Source organism: Ovis canadensis, chromosome 1 (assembly GCF_042477335.2).
Source record: "Ovis canadensis isolate MfBH-ARS-UI-01 breed Bighorn chromosome 1, ARS-UI_OviCan_v2, whole genome shotgun sequence".
Taxonomy (NCBI): domain Eukaryota; kingdom Metazoa; phylum Chordata; class Mammalia; order Artiodactyla; family Bovidae; genus Ovis; species Ovis canadensis.
The window spans coordinates 194,940,708-194,954,100 of record NC_091245.1 but is presented as its reverse complement, the minus strand read 5'-3'; the positions used below and the strand labels follow the sequence as shown (position 1 = coordinate 194,954,100).

General features: G+C 35.8%; 1 protein-coding gene and 1 non-coding gene across 13 annotated transcripts in view; one reads left to right on the top strand and one right to left on the bottom strand.

The window, feature by feature from the left end:
• The window catches only part of DLG1 (discs large MAGUK scaffold protein 1), a 267,898-nt gene that overhangs the window by 37,746 nt on the left and 216,759 nt on the right, over positions 1 to 13,393 (top strand). The gene's annotated exons all lie outside the window — the stretch shown is intronic.
• On the bottom strand, positions 3,046 to 3,152 carry LOC138431360 (U6 spliceosomal RNA). Its single transcript, XR_011253625.1, has one exon. It is a non-coding gene; the product is annotated as a U6 spliceosomal RNA (small nuclear RNA).

The following is a 13,393-nucleotide window of genomic DNA, read 5'->3' as shown; positions in this document are numbered from 1 at the left end:
GCAGACATTCCTTTGCTAGCAAAGGTTTGTCTAATCAAAGCAATGGTTTTTCCAGTAGTCATGTATGGATGTGAGAGTTGGACCAGAAAGAAGGCTGAGCATTGAAGAATTGATGCTTTTGAACTGTGTTGTTGGAGAAGACTCTTGAGAGTCCCTTGGACTGCAAGGAGATCCAACCAGTCCATTCTGAAGGAGATCAGCCCTGGGATTTCTTTGGAAGGAATGATGCTAAATCTGAAACTTTAATACTTTGGCCACCTGATGCAAAGAACAGACTCATTAGAAAAGACCCTGATGCTGGGCAAGATTGAAGGCAGGAGGAGAAGGGGATGACAGGATGAGATGGTTGGATGGCATCACCGATTCGATGGAGATGAGTTTGAGTAGGTCCTGGGAGTTGGTGATGGACAGGAAAGCCTGGCATGCTGTAGTCCAAGGGGTCTCAAAGAGTTAGACATGACTGAGCGACTGAACTGATGCTGAAGCTGAAACTCCAGTACTTTGGCCACCTGATACAAAGAGCTAACTCATTGAAAAAACCTTGATGCTGGGAAAGACTGAAGGCAGGAGGAGAAGGGGACGACAGACGATAAGATGGTTGGATGGCATCACCGACTCAATGGACATGAGTTTGAGCAAACTCTGGGAGATGGTGAAGGACAAGGAGGCCGGCGTGCTGCAGTCTTTGGGGTCACAAAGAGTCAGACACAACTGAGTGACTGAACAACAAAAGTAATTTTAATAGAGACAGAAACATAACAGGCTAGTTTGTAGAAAAAACATAGGATGTAGTTAACATAGGAATGGCAACACACTCCAGTATTCTTTCCTGGAGAATTCCATGGGCAGAGGAGCCTGGTGGGCTCTAGTCCATTGGATCGCTGAGTTGAACATGACTGAATGACGACTGACACTTTCACTTTTCACTTTTAACATAGGAAAGTGAAATTACTCTCTGCAGCAATGGCTTCTGAAAGTGGTTTGGTATGTCTATTCCAATTGGAATGTCTGTACTTCATCTGTCTTACTTGACCCAACTCAGCAACCGTCCATGTGAAATCTTCACTCATCTTTTCTGAGACAAATCCCTTCTAAATGCCTGTACCACTTTGTAGTTTTCTTATAGGACTTATATTTTACTGTTACTTTGGACTCTATCAATTTCTCTTTTAAAAAATTTTATTCTTTTGAAAAAATGTACATCTACAGGAAAATTACAAGAATAGTGAAGTTGCCATTCTGTCACATTTGCTTGCTCCCTGTACACATGTACACACACTTTTAAAATTTATTCTTGCTCACCCATTTGAGAGCAAATTGCAGACATGATCTTCAGCCTTAAATACTTCAGCACAGTTCTCCAGTGAAAAAGGAGTTTATTTTATATGACTTTTCCTAAAAACATCTAGTATACAATTAGCAGACTAAAAAAATTTAAAGTTGATACAATGATAGTATCTACAATAGTGCTATTGTCAGTCCATATTCAAATTCAGTACTTATCTTTGGTACCATCTATCCCATAACTCTATATCCCTGATGCAGACCTCCATTTCAGTTCTTACTATGTGCTTTGGAAGACAGCTGACCAAATTCTATAGCACAGCTTCATAATTTTTTCACATATTTGAATTCCTGCCTTCAGAGTAGTTGATAATCATATGTATTGGTGCTCAGCTTGTTTTCCTCTGTCCTTCAGTGTCCTCAAGATTTTTATCCTTGTTCCTAATATTCTATTTTTCTAGCAGAATGTCTCTCTCTCTCAGTACATCCCAGAGACACTAGTTTGAACTCCCTCTCTCTGCCACCAGATTTACAGTGCTGTCTCATTTAATTCCAGTTTTTAAGTGGTGTAAGTGTATAAAACATGAAATAATGCACAACCCTTAGAGACCCTGTAATTGAAAAATTTCATCAAGACCAAAGCTGACAGGTGTGTGTACTAAGTGACGTGTGCATTATATGTTTCTGCAGGTGATTGTGATGACCACTATGCTGTTATTTTATATTCACTGTTATGTAATTTTTATATTCTTATGTTTATATCTATGACAGTTTTATTTCAGTGTTTAAATGGTAGATGCCAGTTCTAGAACTGAAGGATATACCACTAAAATAATAACTTTGAAATGGAAGTGAAACATAATGAAATGCTATGAGAGAAGTGGAACAACTGCCATATTATGCCAAGCTGTTAATCTAGGAGAAAACTTGGCAAAATATTATAGTTACTAAGAAAATAAAAATCTGTTAAAGCTTAAGTGTACCACAATAGTTACAGATTCATGCTCTGCAAGAAGGCATCCCCAGTTAGTTTTAAATTATGAGTTTTGATTATAAGACATTTTCAGTAACTCATTTAAATAATTTTATTTGTTATCCATATCTGCATCTGTTACCGTCTTCAGTATTAGAGCATTACTATCACCTCATATGCTCTTAAATAAGCTCCCCCTTGTGTCTCTCCAAATGTGAAAAATGTGGGGATTTTGAGTTGGAATAAAATGCATATATAATTTTTCCCAGTAAAGTGTATGGATATTTAAAATAACTCTCCCCATTTGTTTAGATTACCAAAGTAATACATGCTTACCACAGAAATTTCCAACTTTATAGAAATATGTTTTCAGTTATGTGAAAGTCACTGTCTGAGATAAATATTGAAAGCTTCTATTGCACTCTTGATCTTTTTATCTTTTGAAATTTCATTCTCTCCATTCCTCATGTAATCTCTTAAACCTTATCTTCTCTTGGACCTTTGTTTCCTTCTTCCCTTTAACCTATAAATACGTTCAAAGATTCTGTTAAAAGAAAACAGACAAATAGGAAAAGTTCTTCTCAGTAGGACCCTGTAGTATTCCTTCTCTTCCTAGTTAAGTTTCTTGAAAAAAGTAGTTTATATTTTTCCGTTCTTTCCTTCTCATTCCCAATATTCTGTAATGTGGCTTCTTTTTTAAAAAAAAATATTTTTTTTAATTGAAGGATAATTGCTTTACAATATTGTGTTGATTTCTGCCATACATCAACATGAATCAGCCATAGTATAAAAATATGGACGGCTTCATGAATTTGCATGTCATACTTGTGCGGGGGCCATGCTAATCTTCTCTGTATGGTTCCAATTTTAGTATATGTGCTGCTGAAGCCAGCACTGTAACCTGGCTTCTGATGCTTCTTTTCCACAGGAATTGCTATCTTTCTTTTTCAGTTATTTACTTAAAAAAAAAATCTCTGATTACAAAGATAATTCAGGCATATCTTAAAACATATATGTACAGAGAGGTGTACATTGTTGAAAGTCAGTCCTTTTTAAAATATTCTTTCAAAAAAATATTTTTTCATTGAGACGACCACTTTCAACCATTTGATGTATATTTATTCAACTAATTCTGTATGTTAATGAGTATATTATTTAGCTCTTATATATATTTAAGATGAGAACTGTGTATCGTTCTGTAAGAACTTTCTTCTATGTCTGTGATTAGATCTGTTGCATTAAATTATAAATATAGGGCAGATTGTTTAACTGTCTTTAGTTTCATCATCTATAAAGTGAAGGTGAAAACAGAACTCCCTTCCTTTGGTATTTTTATGTATGAGATGGGATGGTGGTGGTGCGGGCAAGCTCAGTCATGTCTGACTCTTTGTGACCCTGTGTACTATAGCCCACCAGGCTCCTCTGTCCATGGAATTTTCCAGGCAAGGACACTGGAGTGGGTTGCCATTTCCTACTACAGGGGATCTTCTGACCCAGGGATCTAACCTGCCGCCCTGGCATTTCCTGCATTGAAAGGTGGATTCTTTACCACGACCACCATCTGTAAGAGAGTGTATAAGGTGGAATAATTCATGTAAAACTTAAATCAGAGTCTGACATAAAATGAAGTACTCAGTAAATGGTAGATTTATAAAGTAATCTTACTGTTTTTATTAAAATGTTGCATACTCAGTAATTTATCAGTGTAGCAAAGGATAAAGAACATAAAATCCCTCTTCAGTGTCACTAGCCCTTGGTGCTCTTGCTCAGTCACTGAGTTGTGTCTAACTCTCTGATCCCATGGACTGTAACCCGCCAGGCTCCTCTGTCTATGAGATTTTCCCAGCAAGAATTGGGGTGGTTGCCATTTCCTTCTGCAGGGGATCTTCCTGATCCTGGAATTGAAATCACGTCTCCCCGCATTGGCAGGTGGATTTTTTACCTTCCCTGATTTCTTTTGGTGGTGTTTGCTATAGCCTGTTTTTGAAAATTTTTTGTCTTCTTGGCAACTGTCTTGTTGATTATATTCTTTTTGTGTGTTACTAAAAAAAAAGATTATAGTATACACAGAAATCTGAAGAGACTATTTTGAATCTCCGTGTACCTGTTATCTAGGGATTTCCATGATGGCTCAGCAGGTATAGAATCCGTCTGCAATTCAGGAGACACAGGTTCAATCCTTAGTTTGGAAAGATCCCCTGGAGGAGGAAAATGGCAACCCACTCCAGTATTCCGGCCTGAAAATTCCCATGGACAGAGGAGCCTGGCAGGCTATAGTCAGTGGGGTCACAAAGAGTAACACAGCTGGGCAACTGACTCACACATGCGTGTACCTGTTACCTAGCTTAAGAAAAGGAAATGTTATATAGTTGACGATCTTTTATTTTCCATCCTAATTACCTTCTCTGCTTCATCCCCCAGAATGAATCACTGTTCTGAGTTTGATGCTTGTCATTCCATTGTACAATTTTCTTCACGTCTTTGGGATTTGTGGAGTTTCTTGGATCTGTGTTTATAGTCTTTGTCAAATAATGGAAAGTTTTTATCCATTATTTCAATAATGTTTTTTTCTGTTACCTTCTCTTTTTTTTTTTAGGGACTGTATAAACAGCCGTTTTTTGGGTTGATTGAATTTGTCCCATAGCTCATTGATGTGATTCATTTTTTTAGTCTTTTTTCCTCTATGTGTTGTATTTTGGACAGTTTCTGTTACGTTTTCACTTCATTAATTTTCTGAAGTGTTAATCTCATTTAATCACTTTTTTTAAGGGATTTGAATTTTTATCTCTAGAAGTTTAATTTGGTTCCTTTTTTATTTTACATGTCTCATTAAGATGTTCATGCATGTGCTCACTTTGGCAGCACATATACTAAGATGTTCATGCTTTCCTCTGTATTCATGAAGATATGGGATAGGTTTATAATAATTTTAAAATATCTTTGAGTGCTAATTCTGTCATCTGTCATTTGGATTTTTATTTGTTTGTTTTTATTGAAGTATAGTTGATTTATGATACTGTTTCAGGTGTACAGCATAGTGATTCTTTTTTCTTTTTGCAGATTATACTTTATTATAGGTTATTATAAGATATTGGGTATGCTTTCCTGTGCTATACAGGTAAATCCTTGTTACTTATCTGTTTTATGTTTAGTAGTTTGTATCTATTAATCCCATATCCCTAATTTGTCCCTCTCCCCCTCCTCACTCCCTTTTGGAAACCATAAATTTGTCTTCGGTGTCTGTTAGTCTTGTTTCTGCCGTTCTTTTTTGTTTCTGTGTTCTTGTTTCTGGGTTCTTTTTGTTGATTGCCTTTTCTCCTCTCCAGGTTATATTTACCTCTTCTTTGTATACCTGAGAATTCTAAAAATTAGATTTGGCAGATATTATAAATTTTACCTTTTCAGGTCCTCAGTATTTTTGTGTTGCCTGAAATATTCTTTAGATTTGTTTTGGGATACAGTTAAATTACTTGGAAAGAGCTTGCTCCTTTTGAAACTTGCATTCAGTCTATTTTTAGTGGGATCAAGCAGCCTTCAGTATAGGGTTAATTTTGTCCCAGTACTCTTCTGGGTACTCCACCCAGAGCCTGTATATTATGAGTTTTTCCATTCTTCTTAGCCCTGTATGAGTTCTGGGATTGTTCCACCTAGGGTTCTTTCCTCAGCCTCAAGTTTCCTTATATATATGACTAATGGGTATAATAAAGACTCCAGAAGGACTCTGCAGATCTGTGGATCTCATGCTATGCACCTTTCCTCTCTGGTACTCTTATCTGTGAATTTTAGACACCTTGACTTTCCTGAATTCTAAACTCTGGCTCCTCATCTTAGATTGCTGGACTTTGTTTAGTTTCCCCATCCTTCTGCTGCAGTGTGGAAACTTTTTCCAGGCAGTTTCTGGGCATTTATGGGACTTTGTTCAGTATCTGAAAATCAGTATCCCTTATTTGTCCTATTTTTTAGTTGTTTGAAGGTAGGAGAGTTAAACTGTTCCCTATTATTCTATTATGGTTGGAAACAATTGCCTATATAGACAGCTATTGATATTCTAAAATACTGTTAAATATCTTTTGTGCCTGAATATTAGGTGAGGTGTTGCCATCCCAAAGGCTTGTATTTGAACCCTCTAAAGTTGCTCATATTACAAAGTAATTTATAAATTATCGATATTTTGCACAGCAAATGACTAAGAAGAATATATTGACTTGAAATGTCCTTAATCAGTGTCAGTTTGGATGTTTGTAAAAGATGCGAACTAGACATGGAACAACAGACTGGTTTCAAATAGGAAAAGGAGTATGTCAAGGCTGTATATTGTCACCCTGCTTATTTAACTTATATGCAGAGTACATCATGAGAAACGCTGGATTGGAAGAAACACAAGCTGGAATCAAGATTGCCGGGAGAAATATCAATAACCTCAGATATGCAGATGACACTACCCCTTATGGCAGAAAGTGAAGAGGAACTAAAAAGCCTCTTGATGAAAGTGAAAGTGGAGAGTGAAAAAGTTGGCTTAAAGCTCAACATTCAGAAAATGAAGATCATGGCATCCGGTCCCATCACTTGATGGGAAATAGATGGGGAAACAGTGTCAGACTTTATTTTTGGGGGCTCCAAAATCACTGCAGATGGTGATTGCAGCCATGAAATTAAAAGACGCTTACTCCTTGGAAGGAAAGTTATGACCAACCTAGATAGCATATTGAAAAGCAGAGACATTACTTTGCCAACAAAGGTCCGTCTAGTCAAGGCTATGGTTTTTCCAGTGGTCATGTATGGATGTGAGAGTTGGACTGTGAAGAAGGCTGAGCCCTGAAGAATTGATGCTTTTGAACTGTGGTGTTGGAGAAGACTCTTGAGAGTCCCTTGGACTGCAAGGAGATCCAACCAGTCCATTCTGAAGGAGATCAGCCCTGGGATTTCTTTGGAAGGAATGATGCTAAAGCTGAAGCTCCAGTACTTTGGCCACCTCATGCGAAGAGTTGACTCATTGGAAAAGACTCTGATGCTGGGAGGGATTGGGGGCAGGAGGAGAAGGGGATAACCGAGGATGAGATGGCTGGATGGCATCACAGACTCGATGGACGTGAGTCTGAGTGAACTCTGGGAGTTGGTGATGGACAGGGAGGCCTGGCGTGCTGCGATTCATGGGGTTGCAAAGAGTCGGACACGACTGAGCGACTGAACTGAACTGAAAAGATGCAGTGAGTGTAGAACTTAACACAGATTAAATAATCATTCCTGAGTATGACCTTAAGACCTGCAGGCATTGGATAGTATATGTAAGCTTTTTTTTAAAATTAAAAAGTATACTAAAGAGCAATACAGTAAGTGGTTATGTTATAGAGGTTATAATACATCCGAGAAAACAAATAGGAAAAGTTTGTTAGTATAATATATACTGAGAAAACAAATAGGGAAAATCAATTAGTATCTATGTGAATAGGTACTAACAGTGATTTGAGATATGTAAGGTGATATAGTAATACATGGATTAAAAGTGCTGTATCTAAACAACTTAGATGAAAATGAAATTGAGCAAAATGAAGAATTCATTTAAAAAATGGTTGTAGTTATAATCATGACCCTAACATTTAAGGTGAATGTGAAGTTTGACCAAAATTGTTTTCTGAATGCGAATAGAATAAAATAGCATTTTAGATATATTTTTAATAATATGTTATTAAATATTTATATGTTAATTGAGTCAGTTTGAAGTTTCATCTGAATTTGCCTAAGTATATGACTACTTAAAGTTACACAGTTTCAGTTCTGTTAATGGGCTGAAGCACTGTTTCTGAGTCTTGATACAGTGATTTTCAATCTCCACTGTTATGAGGTCTGCCAAACTTAGGAATGCCTTCTCTCTGTAGGGTATACTAATAGATAATAAAAATTACATAGAACACTAAGGGAGAAACTAGCTAAGGCGTTTCACAAAGCTCTTTATTTTCCCTCACAGAAGGAAAGAAAGTTTAGTTGCTCAGTCGTGTCCGACTCTTTGCGACCCCATGGACTGTAGCCTATCAGGCTCCTCTGTCCATGGGATTTTCCAGGCAAAAGTACTGGAGTGGGTTGCTCTTTCCTTCTCCAGAGGATCTTCCCGACCCAGGGATCAAACCCGGGTCTCCACATTGTAGGCAGACGCTTTACCGTCTGCAGTGCTTAGTCAGTAGTTAGATATTACCTATAATGTTTTCAGTATTCTTTGCAAAATGGTAAACTTTGTTTAAGGAATCATGACCCATGAGTGGGCTTTACTTTTTTGTCTTGAGAGCAAAAGATTGTTGGGGTTTGTGGGAAAAAGCAGATACTCTCAGTCTCTAACTGAGCAGGTAATTCCCAAGATATCTGTTCTGCTTGGAGGAAAAGATATGTTGGCCAATGATGAAATTTACTTCTGTCCACCCTTCAAGCCTTATAGTTGCATGTGCATGTGTATAGATATATAGCTGTAACTGGCTTGTACTAAGCACTTAGAAAGATTGGCATTATTTTAAGTGCTGTGCCTTAGTTAGTTAACCCTTACAACAGTCCGTGTGTTCAAGATAAAATCCCATTGGATCTGTCTTAGTTGTATTAGACTTGAAACAAAAGGCTGTCACCTAACAGCCAATCAATAATAGTAATAACAATAATGATGTGAAGGAACTAAGTGACATACATGTATTAACTCTTTTGCATAATCCTTTATAATGAAACTCGGTTTAGTGTGAAAGTTGCTGATGCAGCCCATGACATAAAAAGCAAATGGGAACAGTTCTCTTGTTTGAATTTGAGGTAATTTATAATATCTCTAGATGATGAGAAAACCTTGTGGACAGAAATTGCAGGTAATACTCTTCATTATTACACATTTTTACAGGAGAGTGTGACTGCAAGCTTAGGAAACTCAAAGCCAGTTGCAGCAGTATGCCATGTCCCCTGTCAGCCTATGTAGCTCTGTTTCCAATGAATTTGAGGACAGGACATGAATTCACAAAGTTAGGCTACTTCTGGGTTAAAACTAAGTCTTCTTGAGGAGTTTGAAATGGTACTTAGTTACAATTGTCTTTTTGTGGTGGTGGCTTTCTTTTTTAAGGGTTAAGTGAAATAGATTTAGTGGGGCACTCAGGTTAATATCTGACTACATTGGTAAATGTAACTATTACCATCTTCTGTTAAAGGGAAAAGAGGTATGGTTTAGAGATAATATTTTAAATTATTGCATTTTGTTCTTCTTTCCCCCCTTCTCAAAAATACCACATGGAATATTCCATTCATTACTGCCTGAGAAAGTCATTACTTTGCAAGCTGCAGTTGCTGAAATGGTTTAGTGGAAGAAATGTTTGCTTACAATTTTTTTTCCTTTTTAGTGATTTTTTTTTTCTTTTTAAATATCCAAACAATAGCAAACAAGGAGAAGGAGTTTTAAATTTATATCGGGGAAACCTCTTTGTGGGACATTTCATCAGATGACTCCCTGTCAACCTCATATCTTTAAAAGAGGGATTAATGAAATAGCATCTGAAGCAGCAGTGATCTCTTGTGGAATAAACCCTGACGACTTCCACAGTGTTTTGTGGGATAATTTCAAGTTCTTCAAATATAGATTACATAAAGAAGATTGTAGGGCACGTGACACATTCTGGTTTCCTGTATTTCAGGTAGTAGAAAAATTGCTACCTCTAAGAATGGATCCTGGAGAGATCTTGTCACAGTTATAACTTTTCATCAGTGCTTTTATCTCACAACTTTATTTTTATTTTTTATTCATATAGGCAACTTATAGCTTGCAATAAACTGCTTTATGTATTAAGTATTGTAATGGTAGAGTAATGGATTGCCTGTGCATTGTAACTACAAAGGTAAGATACAGTATGCTTTCTGTGTTTGTTAGTGACAGACTGAGAGACTTTTTTGTTTATAATATATTTAAAAAATAAAGTGTAACCATTGTTATATATTTGAAATTTGAATCCATATGATGCTTAGTTTATTTCCTTTAGGAAAGGTAATATTCTGAAGTGTGTTTCAGATAGCTAAAAGTAGTTTATTAAATGGATATTTTTCCCCTGTGGTTTATAGGAACACTTTCTCCCAACAGCAAAGGTTTATAGGGCCCTAATTATATCTTCTAAATATATTCTCAAAGTTCTCCCCTCTACTTTTTTTTCTGTCCCCATATGTCGTACTGGTTGAAAATATAACTCATTTTGAGAACATTTTCTGGACTCTCTCCTTTATTTATTGCAAATATAGTAAGTTTTTTTTTAAGGAGAATAGTAAAATTCTGATTGTGTTGCCTTTGGAAGGATGTTGATTGGATTTAAAATGATTATATTTGTTCAAGAACTCCTTAAAGTTACTTGTTTCAAAGTCTGTTTTTCTCATTTATCCTCAAAGTGCAACCTACTTCACTTAAGTTCTAAGTTTGGTTTCTTTTATTTCTGAGCACCAGTTTGTGAACACTGTGTGACTGTAAGATTCAAGATGCTTATATTTAAAATTTATACATTGGCTTTTAAAATATGGAATAATTTATTTTGGGGGGGTTTCTATAAACTTATGATGCCACAGTAATTGTTAGACAAAAATTGTTGAGATTTTTTAAATTACATTCAGTAATAAAAGAATCAGTAAATTTGTGAAATCTGCAAAGTCTGTTCTTATATAGTGAATTATTTTTCACAAGAGGAAAAGCAAGAAAACTGATAGAAATTAGTTTTGTTTGCTTGTTCAAAGTTATAGTTCAAACAATAAGAGTTTTAATCAGAAACTAACATGTCTGTTGTCTGCTCCCATTCTGTTTATGTCTTCCATGTAAAACTGTCTTATCAAACTATTCTTAAAGAATGTTTAAAGGGCAGTAAGCCTGGGACACAGGTTTAGTCTAGTGAGTTGTTTTTTTTTTTAAAATATATATATGTTCTTTTTGTGATGGTCTGTGGTTGATTCTCTCTGTGATTTACCTTTTATCATTTCATTCACTTTAGTTTTTATTTCTAATATAGAATATTTCTAATAATACAGAATAATATTATAGAATATCTAATATTTCTGATAGTTTATTTCTAATATTATAGGTTATTTGAAATGGGCTATCTTCTCTCTGCCCTATTTTTCTTGATAGATTTTAAGAATCTTATATTTGATCCTGTTTAAGCAAAAGAGAGCTACCATTTTAAAAAAATTGTATGGAATCAATACATAAAAGTTTTAATAAGTTTTTATTATGTAACTGTTAAAACAAAAATAGAAAAGATGTAGGATGGAAATTAGGAAGCCTAAAACATATTTGTAGTTACTTTTGAAAGAGCTAAATTAAAATGATTTCTCCTATTATTAGAAATAAAACTCTTTGAACATATTTAACCAATAGCTACAGCAGGAAAAGCAAAAATCTTAATTTTCTATTCAGCCAAAGTGCTGCAGTGTTTTCTTTCCCCCTTGAGTCTTTCCTTGCTTTTCTGATCTTTAGAGAGCTTCATGGTTTTATATGTATTTTTTAAGTCTATCAGTATAGTTGATGTAATTCTATCATGTTAATACTAAAACACCTTTTCAAGTGAATTTTTTTTCATCATCCGCCTCCCCTCTCTCCCACTTGTGTAGGCATGGTGAGCTAGGTAGGCATGTTGCATCACTGCTACCATGGATACCCTTAAGAACAGGCATGTGGGTTGAGCTAAAGCAATGATGATTAGTTTTCTGGGCTTCCATCCTCCCCCTGGGCACCCCCCACCCAACAATAACTATATGTTCTTCACAGTGAAGACTCTTATTTTAAAACCTTTGTAAATAGCTAGGTTGTGAGCTGTGACGAGTAAATCATCACTGTTACTGAATAGCCAAATTTTGGTCTCTATTTACAGTAGTATTAATACGATTTACTAATTTAAGATAATCGTAAATAGCTGTAGTTGTTTCTCTGTTGAATACATTTTAAACACAAATGTAATGTTTGTTTTGCCTCTTAATGGGAAATGAAAATGTATTTCCTCTTCAGTTTGCATTTTTAAAAATATTATTCTGCATTTACATTTTTTATGTGGGAAAAGATCCTAGCGAGCATTTCTCCTGTGGCAGTATTTCTTTATTGTTAGTATACATACATAGATCTTTATGTAACTTAATCAGTTTAGATGCAGTATTTTATTTTGTGCTTTTCCACATAATGTGTAAGAGATTTTTGTGTTTGTAAATCCTTATGTTCTTAATTAGCTCTTTTGTAAATATATGTCAGTTGATGGAGAGTTAATAACATTAGAAGGCCAGGAAGAGATGTGTAGTTTGTCAGGCTCATTATCACAATGGGAAGATTAACTCAAAGCATACAAGAGCCAACAATAGTGATTTGGGTGTATTGTATATGATATATTTTCTTTTGTTAGTGATAAGCACTGTGTATAAACTGCAGCTGCAGCTAAGGGCATTCTTATTCTTTAGTACAGAGTTTTCCCAGCTGTTGATTAACCTCTGAGAAAGGGAGTTGCTTAACTTTAATAATTTCTTGCAGTAGAATCCTGTCTTTCTCCATCTTTTGTTATACCTGTTTGTTGATGAGGTAGACAAGTCTAGTCATTGCAGGGTCATTTAGTGGAAGTTTAGTTGGCAAGAGAAAGACCTGTAAAGAAAAAAATGTTTCTTGAGTTCTTGATTAAGCTTTTTAGGAGGAAAGGAGTGTTCATATTTTATTCTCTTACTCAATACAAGCTGTTATTATTATTATTCAACTTGTTTGCCAAAACTTGGAGTCCATATTAAATTCTTTTAGGGTAGTATCTGAGGTCTTTGCCGTCTTGGAAATCTCTTCCAGTTAAGGGATTGCCAATACATATGTTTTAGGAGTTGTGAACCAAGTTTTCATTATTTCTATTTACAGGTCTTTTTTTCTTCCCCTCAGCTCTTGTGAGGTGATTTTCTTCTTCTTTGAAATCTTCATGCATAATAATTTCCTGTTTGCAAGTCCTTGCTTCTAAATCTTACTGTTGGTAAAGAATCTGCCTGCAGTGCAGGAGACCTTGGTTTGGTCCCTGGGTCAGGAAGATACCCTGGAGAGGGAAATGGCAACCCACTCCAGTATTATTGCCTGGAAAATGCCATGGACAGAAGAGCCTGGCAGGCTACAGTCCTTGGGGCCACAAGAGTCGG